This window comes from Rhineura floridana, chromosome 2 (assembly GCF_030035675.1).
Source record: "Rhineura floridana isolate rRhiFlo1 chromosome 2, rRhiFlo1.hap2, whole genome shotgun sequence".
Classification (NCBI taxonomy): Eukaryota; Metazoa; Chordata; class Lepidosauria; order Squamata; family Rhineuridae; genus Rhineura; species Rhineura floridana.
Genome location: NC_084481.1, coordinates 25,497,658 through 25,517,024, shown reverse-complemented (window position 1 = coordinate 25,517,024; position 19,367 = coordinate 25,497,658).

The window sequence follows — 19,367 nt, the reverse complement described above, 5'->3', positions numbered from 1 at the left end:
TTTCCCCATTAAAATATGGGAGGTGGGAGGACAAACTGTACACCTTTCAAGACTGAAAGGAATTTGGTTGCTGGGGAAAATACACATATGCACACTTTGAACAAAGATACTGTACGATGGGGGTGGGGAATCCCTCACAATGTCGACTGTATTGTGGCTTTGTCATGGAGTCACCATAATGCACTTCTCATAAAATAAAGCTCAGGCATGCAAAACATCACCACCACCTCCTCCCCCGCTTGATTATAATCAAGGCTACTTGGAATTCAGTGTCCTTTATGAGTAGGGATGGGTAAGAAATTTGATTCAATTTGCACGTCAAGCCGAATCTATCAAATCTGCACTTTCTGAAACAGTATGAGAACCGAAACACAGCCATCCTTCAAAATTTGCACTTATTCAAATTTTGCAATGCAGTTTGCCAACCAAACATTGTGACAGGAACCAGACTAAACTAAACTGCACCGGGAAGTGAGACAACGTGCAGGAAACTATAACTCTCCATCAGGCTCCTAAGCCTGTCCTTACTGGGCGAAGCTACCCCACAGGGAGTCCAAACTGGGGTTAAGTCCAGCTTTTTTCCCCTGCCACACCCCTTGGAGGTAAGGAGGAAGATCTTCCTGATTCATGCCCCCTCAAAGCCTCAAAACTCTGAGTGAGTGACACAAGTTAACTCCAATCAATGATCCACACCCCATTCTCAAGATCTCACAGCCCCAAGGGCAAGTCTCTGGACTCACTATTCTCCTCAGGGTACTCACAATTCCTATCCACCTCCTCCCTTTCCCGCACACACCTGCCATAGGAGGACAAGTCTCTATTTAGTCCTTTTACCCCCACCGCTCCTCTAACAGAGCTCTCACCCTCCTGCAGATTGGAAACAAAAATATCATTCCCAACATCTGAGAGATGAACACCATCTAGCCTATGCAACTCTTCCCTACATGGCAATATGTGGGGGGGTGACATATTATCCCATCCCTGCTCCTCTGCAGCGCTACATGCATTTCCTTATTAACCTTCTTCCCCACTGGGTTCGAGGCTCTCCAAACTCCTCCAGCATCTCCTGGGCAGAATGTTTGACCACAGAATGACCACCCTGGGCCACCTGCGTCTAATCAGGTTCAAATCCTGCAATGTTTGTAATATCAGTGCTTTCCCTTTCAACAAGCTGAGGTCATTGCCATGAGCATGAATCAACAGCACCTGTGGCTGTTGTTCGACCACACCTGGTTGGAAGGCAACAGCCTATCCCGAGTCAAACCTCTTCTGCCCAGCCATTGCACTGTGGTCATTCCACTAAGGCCCAACTGTGTCCCCAGCCTAGAGCACTTTGCCCTATGGCTGGCCCAGAACACCATGCTGTGGCCTGTGATGAGGACTCTGATGCATGCTCCTGCATCCCAGCTACTTATCGATAAATAACATTAGAAATGTCAACATCCACACAACACTCGAGCCAGTTTTGTTTGTTTAAAAGGCAGCACTTATGCTTTATAAGTTGCCGACTTCCATCTATCAATATGCTGAATGCCTCCTTGAGGCATTCCCATGTGAGCAGCTGTAGATCACCCCCAATCCTAAAAGAATGTGCGTCGAAATCCAAAGGGCTAATGGCCACGGCTCTCAGAGCCTTCTTTGTCACTGCCTAAAACTGGAATTTAGTGAGGGATGTGTGTGTCATGCCTATGTATAAAAAGATTCCCCAGGTGCTCTCCTCTAATCTTAACATAATCCCTCAGTGCCCTTACAGGACACAAATCCCTCTCCACAGATGAGCATAACCCCACGACTGCACCATGCCCTTTCTGATCAGTTTTTGAGCGGCACACCCTAACCTGAACCCTGCTCTATACTCATACTAGATCCCCAAGCTGAAGGGCCTCTTGCATAACACTGAGCCTGGACTTAGCTACTAATTCCCCCACTCTAAAAGCCCCATAAAAGGCTGTCAAAGCCGCTGCATGAAATAGGGCTGCCTCGTAGAGCGAGTCACATAGGGCTGCCTACTGGAACCTCACACCCCTCAACAAAAATGGAGAACAGGTTCCTGCATATCCTGCGGAACTGGGCATTCTCTTAACCATCCCTCCAACATCTTCCTAATACGGAAATCCACTGTGACATCTGCTATCCTTTTACTCGTTGCTAAAAAGGAGACCTGCCATTTAGCTCGCAAAGCCCCCACTGATAATGCCTTGCCTCTCAAATGGACAGAGTATTTCATCATCTGATCTATTGGTATGGGCCATTCTTGATCCCAACCTTTCGCTAATCTGAACTCAGAGATTTTCCTACCTGTTCGGTCATAAGAGGCCTGAGTGCTAGGTGGTATAGACAGTCTCATTGCTCCCTCCGCCTCAGCTCCCCAAGCTTCCATAATACCACTGGCATATGTTCCAGATCTGTCCTGGCCCAGTAAGCCAATTCCCTAAACCAGCCCATCTGACTGCGTGACAAGGCATCAGCTATATTATTATCTAAACCAGGGACATGATGTGCACGAAACACAATATTAAAATGAAAGCATTGGACTGTGAAGGCCCTGACCAAATTCATAACCCTGGTATTTTTAGATCTCAAAGAATTAATAACCTGCACCAAAGCCTGATTATCACACCAAAAGTGTACAGCCTTATTGGCCATGTCCAAATAGCATAAATGAACTGCCACAACTGGAAAAAAATTCAAAAAAGGTCAAATTCCTGATCACAAACTCCTTGTGCCACTGCTCTGGCTATGTGGCTGTGTACCACTTGTCCCTAAAAATTACTCCAAATCCACATGTGCCAGCAACATTTGAACAAATCTGGAAGTCGGCTTCCAACAACACTTAAGAGGAGAGCATTGATATAGTGAGTATAACGGAGACCTGGTGGAATGGAGGAAACCAGTGGGATATGGTTATCCCTGGATATAAACTATATCGGAAGGACAGGGAAGGACGTATTGGTGGCGGAGTTACTCTATACGTGAAAGAAGGGATTGAATCCAGCAAGCTGGAAACCCCAAAAGAGGCGGACTCCTCCACAGAATCGTTGTGGGTGGTGATACCATGCCCAAGGAGGGATTTAATTCTGGGAACGATCTATCGTCCCCCTGATCAAAATTCTCAGGGAGACCTTGAGATGAGATATTAAATTGAGGAAGCATCCAAACTAGGAAATGTGGTAGTAATGGGTGACTTCAACTACCCAGACATAGACTGGCCGCATATGTGTTCCAGTCATGACAAAGAAGCAAAATTTCTAGATATTCTAAATGACTATTCCCTAGACCAGCTGGTCATGGAACCGACCAGAGGGACAGCAACCCTGGACTTAATCCTCAGTGGGGACTGGGACCTGGTGCGAGATGTAAGTGTTGTCGAACTGATTGGGAGCAGTGACCATAGTGCTATTAAATTAAACATACATGTAAATGGCCAATTGCCAAGAAAATCCAACACGGTCACTTTTGACTTCAAGAGAGGAAACTTCACAAAAATGAGGGGAGTGGTAAAAAGAAAGCTGAAAAACAAAGTCCAGAGGGTCACATCACTCGAAAATGCTTGGAAGTTGTTTAAAATCACTATATTAGAAGCTCAACTGGAGTGCATACCGCAGATCAGAAAAGGTACCGCCAGGGCCAAGAAGATGCCAGCATGGTTAACGAGCAAAGTCAAGGAAGCTCTTAGAGGCAAAAAGTCTTCCTTCAGAAAATGGAAGTCTTGTCCGAATGAAGAAAATAAAAAAGAACACAAACTCTGGCAAAAGAAATGCAAGAAGACAATAAGGGATGCTAAAAAAGAATTTGAGGAGCACATTGCTAAGAGCATAAAAACCAACAACAAAAAATTCTATAAATACATTCAAAGCAGGAGACCATCTAGGGAGGCGATTGGACCCTTGGATGATAAGGGAGTCAAAGGCGTACTAAAGAACGATAAGGAGATTGCAGAGAAGCTAAATGAATTCTTTGCATCTGTCTTCACAGTGGAAGATATAGGGCAGATCCCTGAACCTGAACTAACATTTGCAGGAAGGGATTCTGAGGAACTGAGACAAATTGTGGTAACGAGAGAGGAAGTTCTAGTCTTAATGGACAATATAAAAACTGACAAATCACCAGCCCCGGATGGCATCCACCCGAGAGTTCTCAAAGAACTCAAATGTGAAATTGCTGATCTGCTAACTAAAATATGTAACTTGTCCCTCGGGTCCTCCTCCATGCCTGAGGACTGGAAAGTGGCAGATGTAACGCCAATCTTCAAAAAGGGATCCAGAGGGGATCCCGGAAATTATAGGCCAGTTAGCTTAACTTCTGTCCCTGGGAAACTGGTAGAAAGTATTATTAAAGCTAGATTAACTAAGCACATAGAAGAACAAGCCTTGCTGAAGCACAGCCAGCATGGCTTCTGCAAGGGAAAGTCCTGTCTCAGTAACTTACTAGAATTCTTTGAGAGTGTCAACAAGCATATAGATAGAGGTGATCCAGTGGACATAGTGTACTTAGACTTTCAAAAAGCGTTTGACAAGGTACCTCACCAAAGACTTCTGAGGAAGCTTAGCAGTCATGGAATAAGAGGAGAGGTCCTCTTGTGGATAAGGGATTGGTTAAGAAGCAGAAAGCAGAGAGTAGGAATAAACGGACTGTTCTCCCAATGGATGGCTGTAGAAAGTGGAGTCCCTCAAGGATCGGTATTGGGACCTGTACTTGTCAACTTGTTCATTAATGACCTAGAATTAGGAGTGAGCAGTGAAGTGGCCAAGTTTGCTGATGACACTAAATTGTTCAGGGTTGTTAAAACAAAAAGGGATTGCGAAGAACTCCAAAAAGACCTCTCCAAACTGAGTGAATGGGCGGAAAAATGGCAAATGCAATTCAATATAAACAAGTGTAAAATTATGCATATTGGAGCAAAAAATCTGAATTTCACATATATATGCTCATGGGGTCTGAACTGGCGGTGACCGACCAGGAGAGAGACCTCGGGGTTGTAGTGGACAGCACAATGAAAATGTCGACCCAGTGTGCGGCAGCTGTGAAAAAGGCAAATTCCATGCTAGGGATAATTAGGAAAGGTATTGAAAATAAAACAGCCGATATCATAATGCCATTGTATAAATCTTCTCCAGGGCTCTGATGAATCTATTACCTTATGTGTTGGCAAATTCATAAACCAGGCCATGCAGATAAGGAAGAATTTGACTAGCTTGAAGTCCTGATTATATGTATTGTTCTGACTATGTTTTTACTTGTGTGTGTTTTATTTGTCTGATTGCTGAGGTCTGTGGACTATGCAATAAAAATTATTTGATTTGATTTGAAAAATCTATGGTGCGGCCGCATTTGGAATACTGTGTACGGTTCTGGTCGCCTCATCTCAAAAAGGATATTATAGAGTTGGAAAAGGTTCAGAAGAGGGCAACCAGAATGATCAAGGGGATGGAACGACTCCCTTACGAGGAAAGGTTGCAGCATTTGGGGCTTTTTAGTTTAGAGAAAAGGCGGGTCAGAGGAGACATGATAGAAGTGTATAAAATTATGCATGGCATTGAGAAAGTGGATAGAGAAAAGTTCTTCTCCCTCTCTCATAATACTAGAACTCGTGGACATTCAAAGAAGCTGAATGTTGGAAGATTCAGGACAGACAAAAGGAAGTACTTCTTTACTCAGCGCATAGTTAAACTATGGAATTTGCTCCCACAAGATGCAGTAATGGCCACCAGCTTGGATGGCTTTAAAAGAAGATAAGACAAATTCATGGAGGACAGGGCTATCAATGGCTACTAGCCGTGATGGCTGTGCTCTGCCACCCTAGTCAGAGGCAGCATGCTTCTGAAAACCAGTTGCCGGAAGCCTCAGGAGGGGAGAGTGTTCTTGCACTCGGGTCCTGCTTGCGGGCTTCCCCCGGGCACCTGGTTGGCCACTGTGAGAACAGGATGCTGGACTAGATGGGCCACTGGCCTGATCCAGCAGGCTCTTCTTATGTTCTTACATCCTCCCTCCAAAAGGATACCCCATTAAAATGCTCTAAAACCTCCAGCAACAGCTTAAACCCCTTCCTCATCTCAGGCATGACACGTACCCTGTGGTGGGGTGTCCTCAGGCCCTTCATGGCATTGCAGTCTCCTTACAAATGGCCTCCCAGGTGCTACCACCCTACAAGCAAAATTCAAGCTACCTACTAACTCTTGCAGCTCTCACAAGGTCACCTTCTTGGCCACCAAGACACCCTGAATCTTATCCTGCAGCCCTTCTAACTTATCTCCTGGCAATCTAGAACACTGAGTGACCAAGTCAAGCTCAATAACCAGGAATGTAAGAACAGCACTGCGCCCCTCCATCTTTTCCGGAGCTAGGAAAACCCCTAGCTCTTCCAACACTGCGCTAAATTCCCGCAGCAGAAAGGCACATTGCCCTGATCCCTGTGAACCGAAAAAAAGAAAATCATTTAAATAGTGGACAACTTCCTGCAGATCTGTTCTCCTCTTGGCTATCTTTTCCTGAATTACCTCCTCCATGCCTTCCACTGACTTCAAATTCTTATTGAAATGGTAAGCTCTTGGCCCTTGGAATGGAATCCTAAAACCATCCTGAAAGCCCTCAAGCAAATATCAAAGCATGAACTATCAGGATTCCCAGCCAGCATTTCCCTTAATACTAGGAGTTTAATGGGGGTTGGGTCCCTTACATTGAGCTGCTCCTGGAGTGCCCAGTTTTTCTCCCTGTCCACCCTGGGCAACCAGAAAAAGTGTGTGTGCCACCACAGATGGAGCATTCACGGCGAAGGTGGCATGTGTTCTTCTACACCAACCCCTTGCACTGAATTCCCAACACAACAAGGGCTTGAACCACCTGGCCCATGTTGCCACGGTCAGTCTGTGCCACCTGCTGCCTAGGCACCAGATGGCCGCTGTCAGTCCTATCTCCTACCACTGCTCGGGCCCCTGACATGACCTGCAGTCATATCTCAGGCTCCTGATGATCCCACCTCAAAGATGATCCCTCCTGCATCCTAAAAACCTCATCATGTTCTAACCATGCACTCAATGAATTCAATATAGGCCTGGTGAAGTATGTCAAATTATTTCATCAGAGCCACCCCCTTAGCGGGCTGTCTTTCCAACAGCACTCCTGCATAAATATGAAATCCTGCCAACCAATTGGACCAACTCCAATCTATCTTCTTCCTCCTATACCTTTCCTAGTCCCTGTCTTCGGTCTTCGCCTTATCCACCGGCTTCTCAAATCAACAAAGAAAACACATCTTCCATATCTTCTCTTTCATGGCCAGCAATAAATGGTATCCCAACTTACTAGACAACTTTCTATATAGGATATCCATGCCCTACACTGCTGCATAAGGGTCCACTGTCTCCTTTGACCCTTCACCTGTCTTCACCCCAACTGCGGACTGCCCACAAACTATGTCATTACACCCAGTCTGGGTTGCTATGGTTTTTGCCTGGAGAACAGTTGGCTGAACTACTTCTGATGTCTCTGCCTCGGTGTGCTTGCCACCATCACCTACATTTCTCCATTTTACTGGTGCAGAATATGGCCAAGCCTGCATACTGTCCCAGTAAGGAGTACCCCATGGAGAGGGCGGGCCACAAGCCAGCCATCCCCATGGTTGTGGAGGTGCAAGAAACTCACCCAAGGGCACCTCCCTCCGTGCCATATCACCTAGGTATTCAGCCTCCTCCTGACTACTGAATGGTAAGCTGTCTGCAGACCAGTAAGATTCCCTCTGCATGTCGAAGCCTGCAAAGCATCCTTAATAGCAAGCAACACCTGTTTAGTGGACATCTTCTGAGCCTTCGGAGGCTGCTTACTTGTGGCCCTTTCCATCGTTTCTATCCTGACTAGGAGAGCCTGAGAATTGGGCCCTCATCTTCTTCGGATGAGGACTCATGTGCCGCCGGTCTCTTTTCCAGTTTCTGAGGTGTCTGCTTCTGCGGCTTTCCTTTGCCTTTCCAGCCTCCAGCTCCCTTCCATGGTGCCATCCCGCTACCTAAGAGTGGCTGAAACCAGTTCAGAGTATGGACACCCTCCTACATGGAAAATGGTGTACCTACCAGCTTATTATCATTATCATTGTTGTTGTTGTTAAAGACAATTAAAATCAACAGGTCTTAAAAATAAGCTCTCCCAATGAGTCTTTACCCCATAATCTACCACCCTGCCCAGCCTAAACTTCCAACTACACATCTAATTGCTGGATGGCTGTGGATGCCGAATACACCCAACACTGACCAAAGCCCAGCCGGCCTAATCCCCTAACCCAGAAAAAAACCAGGCCTCAGACCAGGCCTACCCTTTTCCAAGGATGCACCTGAAAACTCCCATCTGGTTCATCCATTTTTGCAAAAACAAAAACATTTGTGGTGCACTGAATGGTGCTCCTGTGCAGAAGAAATAAACACAAGCCAGGCTGTGCATACAGGTCTGCCATTTGAACATCTCTGAATTGGGGGCCACTGGCACAGTGAAATTCTGCAGGCAAACACTGTTGTAGCTGAGTGCAGTTCGAAGCACATCCACAGCTTTGCCGCACACACTTATGCATGATGAATATAAGATAACCAAGAGGGAATCCCCAACCACTTACAATGCATTCCACCCTATGTCTTGCTTTTATGCCCATGCCCAGAGTAGGTGATGCAATCCAGGAGGGACTGCAGGAAAATTGCTGAATAAGAATGGACCTTTCTGGGAGGCATGAACTCCTCAGTTACAGAGAATCTAGAGAAAGCCACAGAGAGCAGAAATAGATGTCAAAAGCTCACCGCCACTCTTTTTCTTTCTTTCTTTCTTTCAGCAGATTCTCTTCTTCTCCCTCTCTCATGCCATGGATGATCTGAGGCTGGTGTTCTCAGTACTGGAGTTTGGTAGCCATTGAAGCAGAGCACAGAAATGAATAGTCTGGTAAGACCAGTAGTTGAAAGAATAAAGAAACATAAAGTTTATTACTACTGGGAAACAAACTCATTCTGATTGCAGACATTTCTGCTTACACACACACACACACACACACACACACACAGAGAGAGAGAGAGAATGTGCTTCTAACAGTGTCTAATTTGGCTGTCAAAAGAGAACACTGAATGCATGCCAGACTAATAATGAAGAGGACTTTGCTCAGCTGCTTCCCATATACATGTCCAACATGGGAGGCTAGAAAGGGAGAAGCTGTGCCATCAGACACAGATGTTAGCTAAAGCATCTATCTGAGGTGACATCCACAGCTTTGCTGTGAGGAGGAGCTCAGTCATCATGGGTCTCCAACTCTTTATGGCACAACAAAACATCTTAAGAACTTCATACAGTAACAGCCTGTTGAACCAGACCAAAGGCCCATCTAGTCTAGCACTCTGTTCTCAAAGAGGGCAACCAGATGCCCATGGGGAGCATCATGGTTGCAGAGACACAAGTTTGAAAACACAGAGGCTTTGTCAAAATAAGCCCTGGAAAAAAAGCAAGTGGCTATTGCAGGATCCTCCACCAGCTCTTCCATGAGGTAAACTTCAGTCTACTGCCCACATTATTTACTGATCTGCCTTGCTGGAATTGTCTGAATCATTAAGAATACAGTAAATACTCTGCTTAACATCTGAGAGAAGAAAGAGGCCTTACCAGTCAAGGAAGTAAGGTAATGAAACAGCTTGGTATGTTTTGCCAGGAAAAAATTTCCCTCTCCAGGAGCTGGCAAGCTACATTTCAAGGAACAAAGGAATCAATAAAGCTGGAAAGCTATAATCACATTATTATTGTGGCACCAGCAGAATGCAGAATGCCAAAGGATACTGATTAACTTAGAAGATTCAAAGACATTCAGGAATGATATACTTGGGCAGAATGATTCCCAAGCAAACAGCAGCAGGGCTAATTAAAGACCACTGAAAGCTAGCATAATATTTACTCCTGCAAACTTTATAAAAGATGTGAGCAGCAGACTGGAGTGTCTGCAACAAAAGGACTTTACCTGAGCTGTAGGTAAGACTAAGAAATTAAGGTTGATATAGTTATGAGAATACTCAGTGTAAATTTAATAAAACATATAAAAATACAATAAAAAGGAATATAAAAGGTATAACATACAAAAGTCAAACAATGACAAACATGATACTATGATTTTCAAAAGTATGTAACTAAAACAGTATACATCATGAAGAATGTATCTGACGTGTACAAATTTAGTTCAAATGGTCCGTTTCTTTTATAGAGAAAAGAGAAATATATTTTTTGTTAGCATAATATTTACTCCTGCAAACTTTATAAAAGATATGCAGCTTCGCTTACCTGCGCGAAGCTCTGGGGAGCGGTAGCACAGTTGCGGCCGAGGGTGAAGTCGCAGTAGCCATTTTGAAGAAGGGAACGTCGTGCGTCGCATTGGGATGACATGCGACGTTCCGCACAGAGGGGGCTGAGCTACGGGCCTATTTAAGCCCGCTCAGCCCCCTCCAACTTCCTCTTGGCTCGCGACGACGAAGAGAGGAAGAATGACGGCGTGGGACAGATGGAGCTACTGAACAGCGAGGGACAGAGAGCGGTGGCCATTTTCTGGCCGCATGGTCGATGCTTGGGCCTGATCAGCCCATTTAAGGTGGCAGCCATGAGGGCAACGACTGTTAATGCTGCTGCGTGGCTGCAGGTGGCCTGGTGGTGAGGCCTGGCCAAGTTAAGCAAGATTACACAAACATCCTCCACCCTATACAGGGAGGAGGGAGTGGATGTTAAACAAGGATTACAACCACATACATTTAAATATTATGCAAGTATATTTAGGCAGTTAAAGGGATAGATAGATAGATGGAGAGAGAGAGAGAGATGCATCCCTGTGGGTTGCTGATTTCTCCCCCCCCCCCATAAAAGGGGAAAGGGGTGAAGGTAATATAAGAGTACCACTTAGAAATATTGAACATTTACATTAAATATTAAATAATTAATGATAAATAGATATGAGCCCAATGCCTCCTAAGAAGGGGAGAGTTGGGCCAAAAGGGGCATGTGCCTAGCCAGCAGGCCTCGTTAAAAGGGCCTAGCGGGCAGGAAGCGTCTGGGCTGATAATGGTAAAAGAAAGAAACACATTTATAAATAAAGTAAAATACAATAAACATATCAAGCTAACAAACATGCTATATATGTATTTGGCACCCCCTTGCTGCCTAGGCCTTTGGGCATTTAAAACCACACACACACCCTTAGCCCAGGGCAGATTGTGGGAGAAAAGGTGGTTTAGTGTAGTGGTTAGGGTGTTGGACTGCGACCCAGGAGACCAGGGTTCGAGTCTCCCCAACTGCTGTGAGGCGCAATGGGTGACCTTGGGCCAGTTACTGCAGGCTCAGAGCAAATTATGGGAGGAGGCTGTGTTATAACACGATTCTTCACACTTTCCACTTTTTACAACAAGCCAGTAAGACAGCTGCACAGGCTTTTCGAGCCTGCCAACACAGGCCCTATTTCCCCCTTTGACTGCCAAGGCTGGGTGTGAGTTCAGCCTAGGTAGGGGGCGCAACACAGTGAGGGATGTGGGTGAGGCCCTGGCAGCCTCTATTGGCAATTGTGCGGGGCTCTTTGATTAGGCTTACAGTTTTTTTTCCCTAGACCTGGGCCTATATTAGGTTGCAGGTACTTTATTCTATTAATTTATTACATGGTGGCTATTGGGAGATACGGAGCACTTGGCTAAGCTTCCAACTTCTTGCTAGGGCCAGATATTAGGTTGAGGTAATTAATTCTATTATCATTACATTATATGGTGGCCTCGGTGGGGCTGGGTGAGCCTTCTGGGACTTTGTGCCTGTCCTATTTAGATACTAGTGGTGTGCACAGATGACAAGGTTTTGCTAGAAAATGTCTAAATCACCATAACTTAGTTGACAGTGATCCTTTTTCAAGTGTCAGTGACACGCTAATTGTTACCTCTGAGACAGAAGTTGCATTTATTTGAATTTAGTCTTGTATCAAAAACAAAGCATATGGCATTTGTTGTACTAAAGAAGGACATGCAAACTTCTGCATGGAATTGAAGGTCTAGCAGATTATAATGTGGCTTGATGGGAGGATAGGAATAAAAAGGACAGCCAGACTGCTTATAAGGCTCTTATCCTAATTCCAGGATCTTAGACTTTACTAAAGCAGGGGTACCTTGACAGGAGTTTAGATTGTTGTTGACACAGAAGCTGCCTTTTAAGTTCCAGGCAGACTCTTCACCCTTTCCTGATGATTTTGTAACAACAACAACAACAAAAACCTTCTTTGTTAGGATTTCTGATATCATTTACCTGTAGTCATATATAGCATGCAACTTTTATATTGGCACTTCTATTTTGATATCAGTTACCTGAAATCAATGTAGCATGCACATTTTGCATTTGAACATTTATTATTATGGTTGTTTGGAAACCCACTAGGAGAAAGCTGCAGTGGGTCCAAATATTGGTGACAGCAGCATATCCTCAGTCTCTGTGCTTTAGGGGAACTGGATTAGCTGCCATGGAATAGTAGTTGGTAAAGTGTACTTACTCATAAATGATTTACTCCCTTTCTTTGCAGAAGGATATGCGCAGCAGTGAGATATTAGGCCGGAGGCCTTCAAGGGGGTAAGAGGAAGCCTCCAGCTTAAGCTGCTCAGGGACATGTGTCCCTCCCCAGTTAGATTTGAGGTACTACGAACTTCGCTTACTGGCTACCCGGTTTAAAGGGAGGTTTGTCTGTGTTATGGTGTTTTTCTTTTGGTTTCCTGATCCCAGATTCCAACTCCCGGCTGGCCTTCAGGGCATACAGTCTTAAATCTGTCGTAGTTATGGCCCTAGGATGCAGGGGGCCCCAATTAACGTAGTGACGGGTAATGGGAGGTATGGTGTTAGGAGGAGAACAGGCCAGGTAAGGGGAACTCGTCCCAGACAAATTGTGTCTGTGCCTTGTTCCGGTTCTCCTCATATCCACAGGATTGCTGGTTGTCCTATCAGCCAGCTCTCGGATCTCCAAGTGCTGCTTTTGAATGCCAGGTCGGTACATAATAAAACCTCACTTGTCCATGATTTAATTCTGGAGGAGGGTGCCGACCTGGCATGCATAACCGAGACCTGGGTGGCTGATCAGGGAGGAGTTGCTCTTTCCCAGCTTTGTCCACCCGGGTATTTGGTTCAGCACTGTGGTAGATCTGAGGGCCGGGGAGGGGGGGGTCGCCGTGGTCTATAGGAGTTCTTTTCCTCTCACCAAGCACCCTGTCCAGACGGCAACTGGTCTGGAATGTCTCCACCTTGTATTGGGCCAGGGAGACAGACTAGGAATACTGTTGGTGTACCGTCCACCTTGCTGCCCAACAGCTTCCTTAGCTGAGCTGACAGAGATAGTCTCGGAGGTGCTGTTGAGATCCCCTAGACTTTTGGTACTGGGGGATTTCAACGTCCATGCCGAGGCTGTCTTATCTGGCGCAGCTCAGGACTTCATTGCCTCCATGACAACAATGGGGCTGTCTCAATTTTCTACTGGCCCAACGCATGTGTTGGGACATACTCTTGATCTGATCTTCGCCACTGGACATGGAGATGGTGATCTGGTGGTGGGGTGTTTTTCATCTACCCCATTGTCATGGACAGATCACCGCTTGTTGAGATTTAGACTCACAGCGGCTCTTTCCCTCTGCAAAGGTGGAGGATCTATTAAGTTGATCCGCTCCCGGAGCCGGATGGATCCCGCAGGTTTTCAGAGGGCTCTGGGAGATTTTCCGGCTGATAGGACCGGTGCTCCTGTCGAAGCCCTGGTCACACTGTGGAATACGGAAATGACCCGGGCTATTGACATGATCGCTCCCGTGCGCCCCCTCCGGTGTAGAGCTCATACCGCTCCGTGGTATACTCCGGAGCTGAGAGCGATGAAACAAGAGAGGAGGAGGCTGGAGTGCAGATGGAGGAAAACTCCCAGTGGATACAACTATGCTTTGGTAAGTGCCACCAATAAGTTGTATACAAAAGCGGTAAGGACAGCAAAGAAGCTCTATTTTGCTGCCTCTATTAGATCATCTTTATGCCGCCCAGCGGAGCTTTTTAAAGTCGTGCGAGGGCTCTTACACTCTGGCCCCCACGATACTATGGAAACATCTGAGACCCGCTGCAACGAAATTGCTGGACACTTTCAAGATAAGATCGCATGTATCCGCAGGGACCTTGACTCTGATGTTGTGACAGATGAATCCATTGAAGTGTCCGGAGCACGGCCTTGTCCTTCTTTATTGGATGAGTTTCAGTTGGTGCAGCTCGAGGAAGTGGACAAGGTGCTTGGAATGGTTCGGGCAACCACATCTGTTCTGGATCCTTGCCCATCTTGGCTAGTGAAAGCTAGCAGGGCTGGGACCACCGGTTGGGCCAAGGAAGTGGTTAACGCCTCCTTGAGGGAGGGAGTAGTCCCTGGTAGCCTCAAGGAGGCAGTAGTGAGACCTCTTTTAAAGAAACCCTCCTTGGACCCAGATAATCTGAATAACTATAGACCGGTGGCGAATGTCCCTTTTTTGGGCAAGGTTTTGGAGCGGGTGGTTGCCAGCCAACTCCAGGCGCTCTTGGATGAAACCGATTATCTAGATCCGTTTCAATCCGGTTTCAGGCCCGGTTTTGGCACCGAAACAGCCTTGGTCGCCCTGTATGATGATCTTTGTCGGGAGAGGGACAGGGGGAGTGTGACTCTGTTGATTCTCCTTGATCTCTCAGCGGCGTTTGATACCATCGACCATGGTATCCTTCTGGGGAGACTCGCGGAGTTGGGTGTCGGGGGCACTGCTTGGCAGTGGTTCCGCTCCTACTTCGCGGATCGTCACCAGAAGGTAGTGCTTGGGGAACATCACTCGACACCATGGACTCTCCATTGTGGAGTCCCCCAGGGATCGGTCTTGTCCCCCATGCTTTTCAACATCTACATGCAGCCTCTGGGTGCGGTCATCAGGAGGTTTGGAGTGCGTTGCCATCAGTACGCTGATGACACGCAGCTCTATTGCTCCTTTTCATCTTCCTCAGGTGAGTCTGTTGATGTGCTGAACCGTTGCCTGACCGCGATAATGGACTGGATGAGAGCTAATAAACTGAGACTCAATCCAGACAAGACCGAGACATTGTTGGTGAACGCCTTCCCTGCTCAGATGGTGGATGCTTACCCTGTTCTGGATGGGGTTACACTCCCCCTGAAAGAACAGGTACGTAGTTTGGGGGTGCTTCTCGACTCTTCCTTGTCTCTCGAGGCCCAAGTGGCCTCGGTGGCACGGAATGCGTTTTACCATCTTCGTCTGGTAGCCCAACTACGCCCCTATCTGGACAGGGACGACCTCGCCTCCGTTGTCCACGCTCTGGTAACTTCAAGATTGGATTACTGTAATGCGCTCTACGTAGGGCTGCCCTTGAAGACAGTTCGGAAGCTTCAGCTGGTGCAGAACGCAGCTGCCAGATTATTGACGAGGACCAGTCGGTCTTCACATATAACACCTGTCCTGGCGCGTCTGCACTGGCTTCCTATTTGCTTCCGGGCGAGATTCAAGGTGCTGGTTTTGACCTATAAAGCCTTACACGGTGTGGGACCTCAATACCTTGTGGAACGCCTCTCTCGCTATGAACCTACCCGTTCACTTTGTTCAGAATCTAAGGCCCTCCTCCGGGTACCAACCCATCGGGAAGCCCGGAGGGTGGTTACGAGATCTAGGGCCTTTTCTGTGGTGGCCCCTGAGTTGTGGAACAGCCTCCCCGAAGAGGTACGCCTGGCGCCTACACTTCCATCTTTTCGGCACCAGGTAAAGACCTTTTTATGCTCCCAGGCATTTTAATCTTCTTAACTTTTTAAATCTTTTAATCTGTATTTTAATTTTTGTAGTATTTATTTTGTTTTTGCTGTGCTTTTCGTTGTTTGTTTGTATATGTTTTGTATTTTTATTATGATATATTGTATTTTATTTTGTTTGTTCACCGCCCTGAGAGCTATTTCGCTAAGGGCGGTATATAAATTGAAATAATAAATAAATAAATTACACCTGATTCACCACCAGTCCTGTTTAAGGGGTCAGGCAGTGATGGGTTTATACTGGATAGCCTGGGATAGTGCACTGCACTTCATTCAACATGGTGCGCGCCTGTGATAGAGATGCCTTATGCATTTTTATGTGGTAGAGCATTATCTATGGACTGCTATATTTCTCATATGGAGTGCTGCAGCTCCTTCTGGGGGGGGCAGTCATGGCTTCCAACTCCCGGCTGGCCTTCATGGCCTACAATCTTCAATCTGTTTTAGTTATGGCGGTAATTGCCAGGGACAGAGTGTAAAGATGTACAGTCGGGCAGAGTTCTTGGCCCCTTCCTGGCCACCCCAGTCAGGTAGGGCCTTAAAAGGCAGTGGGCAAATTACGCCTGATTCACAACCAGTCTTATTTAAGGGGTCAGGCGGTAACGGGTTCATACCTGATAGTCTAGGACCTGTGTTCTATGCTTCATTTAACATGGTGCGCACTGGTGGCAGAGCATTGCCTATGGACTGCTATAATTCTCGCATGGATTGCTTCAGATTCTTCTGGTAGGGGGCAGTCAGGAGACAAGTGGACTCAGAAACAGTGGGGCACTATCTGTATGATGGGCTGTTCATTGGTAGAGCAGATTTTGGGGTGCATGTTAGCACCTGAGGTCACAGCTTATAGTATGGATATGTAACTGGGGGTTCCCTTGAAAACTGGGAATATGGAGGATCCTGCCCCACTGTTCACCTTTCTGGGTATCAAGATTGGCTCTGTGCCAGTGTTCACCTTCTGGGTATCAAGATTGACTCTGTGGCCCTGGGCTGCAAGCTGCACAGGGACATGCTTTAACTGTTGCAGATTAGGATCCTGGAGTTTTTCCACTTCTAGCTAAGGCACAGGGTTTTCGAGATCATTCCATGGATTTTAGGGTCCGGTGCATGTTGGCTGGGTGGGCTAGGGAGCGCCCAGCTGCCCTGATCACCACCGTCCTATATCTCAAGAGCTTTTGGAGAAACTCATGAGCCAATGATCAGCTGTATGTTCTTCCACCTATGAAATACAGCTATTTCAAGCAGTGTCCCTTACATGATTTTTGGGGCATTTCGGATTGGAGAAGTAGTGGCTGGGTCTAAGATGGACCAGTCACAGTGCACCCTCTTAATGTCAGATATCAATATGAAAGCAGGCAGCGCTTACCTTACGTTACGTAGGTCTAAGACTGACCAAAGGGGTAGGGGACGGACTGTTATTTTAGCTCCCTCCCCCTTGCCACACATTTGCCCAGTGATGGCCCTGCAAACATTTATGACAGCTAGAGGAGCAGTGAGTGGATATTTATTTGTTCACAGGAATGGTGATCCCCTCACTAAATATCAATTTTGGGCACTTACGAAGAAGGCCCTACACAGATTAGGAATAGACCCATCATGTTTCGGGACCCACTCTTTTAGAATTGGAGCGGCTTCCACGGCAGCGGGGCTGGGTTTTCCACGAGCCAGGCTGCAAGCTGTTGGAAGGTGGGCTTCTGGGGCCTACAGGAGTTATGTCCGCTCCATGAGGGGGCATGGTAATACGGAAGCCTAATGGTGTTGCCTTGTTTTGGCAGGTTGCTGGAGGGGGACAGAGCGGATGCGCATCCTAATCTGCGGCCACAGCATGATTTTCTGGGCGGGCCGTAGGGCCGCGTCGTCTCGGATGGGCTCGCAGCTGGGGCTCAGTCAACAAGCTACTGTACAATGGCTTGGCCGGCAAGGGATGTGCTGGGATGGGCTCCTACCCACCCTGTTCCGGCAAGGGTTAGTGCGTGACGTTCCGCACATTTTGGTCATTCACCTGGGAGGTAATGACCTGGGTTTACTGAAGGGCAGGGCCCTTACTATTCAAGCATGTAGCGACATGCGCGTTATAAGGCAGCGTTGGCCTTCAGTTTGTCTGCTTTGGTCAGACATACTGCCATGCAGGGAATGGCGTGGAGTTTGGGACCCCAGGAGGATAGACTGGGCATGTAAGAGGGTCAACCAACAGATTCGGTTGGCGCTTCTTGGGGATGGTGGGTTGCCCATTCCGCATCCGCTTATACAGCATTCTAGGGTTGAACTCTATAGGGCCGATGGCGTTCACCTGTCAGACACAGGGAACGACATCTTTTTGCAAGACCTGCAGAGGAGTCTGCTGGAAGTTCTTCTATGCAGTGGGGAAAAGGGGACTAAATAGAGATTTGTCCCCTTTTTGTGGCGGTAAAGTGCGGGAGGGGAAATAGGTAATGACAGCTAGGTGGCCCCCTTAGGCACCTTTCAAGGTGATTGGTGGTTCCGGAGGCCTGTCTCTCAGGGTTATACGGCCCGAGGGCAGGATAGGGACTGCTTTTGGGGCCAACTTACCTCATCCACCTGAGGGTTCTACGGCCCCGGGGGGTGGTGACGTGGGAAGGCCTCCCTACTCACCTACAAGGTGTGGCCGGGGCAAGGGGTAAGCAAAAGGGGGCTTGCCATTTGCCCCAGCAGGGGCTGGTCGCCCGAGAGCTGTAGGGCAAGCTGCTTGCCTATAGTTAGTTCCCGCACTTAGGTTTCACCTCTGCAGGTCGCTTTAAACGTTCTTGTTTATAATTTAATAAAGTGGCCCTTTATTCAACCATAGCTGCTGTTGTCTGCGTATTATTTCACCCATCGACCGCAAATGCGGCTTCGCTTACCTGCGCGAAGCTCTGGGGAGCGGTAGCACAGTTGCGGCCGAGGGTGAAGTCGCAGTAGCCATTTTGAAGAAGGGAATGTCGCACATCACATTGGGATGACGCGCGACGTTCCGCACGGAGGGGGCGGAGCTGTGGGCCTATTTAAGCCCGCTCAGCCCCCTCTGACTTCCTCTTGGCTCGCGACGCCCGTCCCGCCCTCCCTCTTTTACAGTGTGACCATGGTCGCTTCGGGGCTGAGTAGGAATTTTTATCCTGCCCACCCTTGTTGGCGGGCAGGTTTTTTGCCTGCTCCACACTTTGGGGGATGGAGGGAACTGGGTTAGAGGGTGTCGTGATTAATAGGTTGTGTTTTGGCTAATTTGGCTAATTTGGTTCAAATCAAATTATTAACGTGGACATATTTTGGACACGGATTCAGTAAAGTGCGGGAGGGGAAATAGGTAATGACAGCTAGGTGGCCCCCTTAGGCACCTTTCAAGGTGATTGGTGGTTCCGGAGGCCTGTCTCTCAGGGTTATACGGCCCGAGGGCAGGATAGGGACTGCTTTTGGGGCCAACTTACCTCATCCACCCGAGGGTTCTACGGCCCCGGGGGGTGGTGACATGGGAAGGCCTCCCTACTCACCTACAAGGTGTGGCCGGGGCAAGGGGTAAGCAAAAGGGGGCTTGCCATTTGCCCCAGCAGGGGCTGGTCGCCCG